At 41.3% G+C, this 3,435-nt stretch overlaps 1 long non-coding RNA gene across 1 annotated transcript; it reads left to right on the forward strand.

Annotated features, from left to right (window-relative positions):
• The first annotated feature begins 552 nt into the window (after window positions 1-552).
• Window positions 553-2,446, forward strand: LOC310771503. The gene is made up of 3 exons (XR_014552435.1): window positions 553-663; window positions 1,073-1,169; window positions 1,927-2,446. It is a non-coding gene; the product is annotated as an uncharacterized lncRNA (long non-coding RNA).
• The last annotated feature ends 989 nt before the right edge of the window (window positions 2,447-3,435 follow it).

Here is a 3,435-nt window from a genome sequence, read left to right on the forward strand (position 1 = left end):
GCCACTGCCGTCTCCACCACCACCAACCCACCCACACACGAAGTGCCGGAGCGGACTGGGACCCTGTCCCCTCTCCCAACAACGGTAGGGTCCTTATTTAGTCCTTACAAAATCAGCACATGGTTCTCATTACATTATTTTGAAAGTTCTGCCGGCCCTCAAATTTAAGAGAATTGGGTCTGGAAATTCCTTGCAAAGTCTTTGAATTAGATTTTTAGGAGGTATGAGAACCCTGCAAATGTGACTAAAAAACAACAACATTCAAATAGGCTCTGCAAATATAGTGCAGATGTTCTCAGCATAGTGGTATACAAAGAAGCAAGGATATTAATTTAAATACACAAATACTATATAATATTATTTAGTCAAAAAAATAGATTTGGAATAAATACATTTATCTATTTATTTTTTATATTTTTTTATATTTATTTTTTGCTACTTTGACTCTGATGCGCTGCAGTCTGATCTCAGAAAAAAATGCATGTTAGTGTCAGGTGATAATGACCTCTATCCCTGTCTCCTTCTCTGCCTCTCTACTGTCTTTCCCTCTGCCTCTGTCTCTCCTGTCGTCTCCTGAAGCCACTGCTGCCTCCACCAGCACCACCCCACCCCTTCCCCATGAAACGGCGGAGCAGCCTGGGACCCGTGATCTCTGCAACAACGGTATGCTAATGTTTTCAAGCACACTATCGGATTGCAATCTGATCACAGACAATGCATGTTAGTACCATCATTTGATGATATAAGTTGAAAAACTTAAATGGATAGGCCACTTTTTGGGGAGTTTAGCGAATTTTCCATATCGCCCCCAATAAACATCGATATACACGTCTTCACAGCAACTGTCCGTGCAGTTTGGAGGGTCGGGGTGTGCAGTAGTTAAATGGACAGCACTAAAACAGGACCAAGCGGATCGCGGCTCAAAGTCAACAAAACACAGTGCCTAAAATATAGTGTAAAATAAATATTCTGGTCAAGAGGTCTGTCTTTTTGTTTTGTTTTGTTTGTTAACTTAAGTTATTTAATTTAATTTACCTTGAAGTAAATTTGTATTTTGTTGTTGTTCCAACAGACCAAGTGCAAGCTGTGTTCCCAAACACCAGTGAGGTTCTAATCAGACAGTGCATGGCCCAGAAGTTGAAGGATGTGAGGCAGTGCGACAAAGAACAGTAAGTTTCTCTAGTTTTCTCTATCACTGAAAGTGGGTGTAAAACGTATAGAATGTAACCTGACCTTAATTCATGCTTATATTATATTGATATATCTTAATTCAAATTGGCGGTGTCTGTCACGATTGTGATGTCATCAGTGATGTGATAAACATTTTCCTGCCTGAGGCTAAACTCGTGGGCGTTCTGAGCATGAAGGGGTGGAGGGGATGTGCCACAAGGCATCATCCTCTCTGCCGAAAAGCCATTAGAAGAAGGCTAACCTTGCATCTCCAGGCTCTCTCTGAAAGGAGAAGAGCCGATCTGTGCTCAATTAGTGTTCTGGTCTGATATCTGGTGTATCTCTCTGCCTGTATCGCTCTTTTTTCCCCTGCAGTGTTAGGGTTGTATTCGTTTCATAATAGAGCTGTAATTGTAGTCGGGGCGTAGGGGCACAGATTCTGTTGTAGCATTTTCTGTTGGATTTATTGCATCTCCATCCATTATCCATGGCACATTTTACAGCATCTGTTTTAGGGCATAGGGTGTTGCCCAAAATTCTGAGAATGTTGCTCTATGCATCATAGATTTTGTGTAAGTTATGGGACCATTTGTGAATATAAAGTCCTGAATCAAATGTTTCAGTTCACAGCCGGACTACACTAGGTTTGCCTAGTTTTGGTTGTAATACCCCAGTATGTTTGTGAAATTGCCTTGATTATTCTAATGATATTAAAATTTTCACGGGGCTATTCTAATGATATTTAAATTTTCACAGGGGAACCAACAAGATCAGAAGACTTGTCAGCGGCAGAGAAGGTGTTCCTGAAAGGGACATGACACCCCCAAGTTCTGAAGTCTCACAGGAAGCTGTCCCTGAAAGGGACATGACAGCCCCAAGTTCTGAAGGCTCACAAGAAGCTCACATGACACCCTAGCATAGTTATTACAAAGGGATAGGCCACTTTTTGGGGAGTTTAGCTCGATTGCCATATCCCCCCAATATACACTGTCTTTACAGTCACTCTCGATGCAGTATGGAGAGAGGGGTCATATTTAGCGATAGAACGGTACTGCCGTTCAAAGGCAACAAAACAAAGTGCCAAAAAGCTCTATGTACATCTTGTGACTCGGGTACTAATCCAAAATGCAGAAAAACAATTTTTTGAGGTAAATAAATATTTAGTAAACATCGCTGCCGGGTGTACAGCGCATGTGCAAATAACGCATGCGTGGAAGCGCTGTCCACAGACAAACAAGGAAGTGACCCGGTATGGATTTACTATGGAAATAATGTTTCATGCAACTATGGTTTCTTATTTCATAGCATGGTGAATAAACTAGTCACAACATGTACACATGTGCATAGAGCTTTAGGCGCTGTGTTTTGTTGCCTTTGAACGGTAGTGCCGCCTCCACTGTTGTATCGCTAAATATGACCCCTCTCTCCATACTGCATCGAGAGTGACCGTAAAGACTGTATATTTAGGGTAAGTGGGGACAAAATGGCAATCGAGCTAAACTCCCCAAAAAGTGGCTGTTGCCATCTTTATTTTTCATCCATCAGAGCTGCAGCTTCACCTGCAATTGTTCCATGATCACTGTACATGTACATGCAATCTGTCAATCACTCCCTTTGATTTTGGTCTCCCGTTTGGAGTTGAAGTGGTGGCTGTTGCCATCTTTATTTTTCATCCTTGGGGGGTTTCCCAAAGCTGCAGCTCCGCCTGCTATTGTTCATGATCACTGTACATGCGATCTGTCAAGTCACTCCCTTTGATTTTGGTCTCCCGTTTGGAGTTGAAGTGGTGGCTGTTGCCATCTTTATTTTTCATCCATCAGAGCTGCAGCTTCACCTGCAATTGTTCCGTGATCACTGTACATGCGATCTGTCAATCACTCCCTTTTCTAGAGATGTATGATAAATGCAGTTATGAAAAGGTGAAGTTTTGTTAATAAATAAGATAATTTTATTCTTGTACATGTGTTGTGTGTTGCAAATAACCTACTGGTATGTGTCAAATTGTATGTAATCTGAAATTATGTGGAAAATGTGTCAAAGAAGGGATCATTCACATGTGGTTGTCTAATACATGTGAATGTTCCCACATGTGATCTTAGGACATGTGAATTTGTTGTTCATGTTATTCCATCCACATGGGAATATTCCCACATGTAATGTTGAAACCATGTGTGATTCTATGTTTTCCACATGTGGTTTTGGAGAAATGTGTTTTGGTTTTTCACGTTATTCCAATTGGCATGTAACACATGTCCCAACAATCAC

Source organism: Poromitra crassiceps, assembly GCF_964638095.1.
Source record: "Poromitra crassiceps genome assembly, contig: HAP1_SCAFFOLD_712, whole genome shotgun sequence".
In the NCBI taxonomy this organism is placed as follows: Eukaryota; Metazoa; Chordata; class Actinopteri; order Beryciformes; family Melamphaidae; genus Poromitra; species Poromitra crassiceps.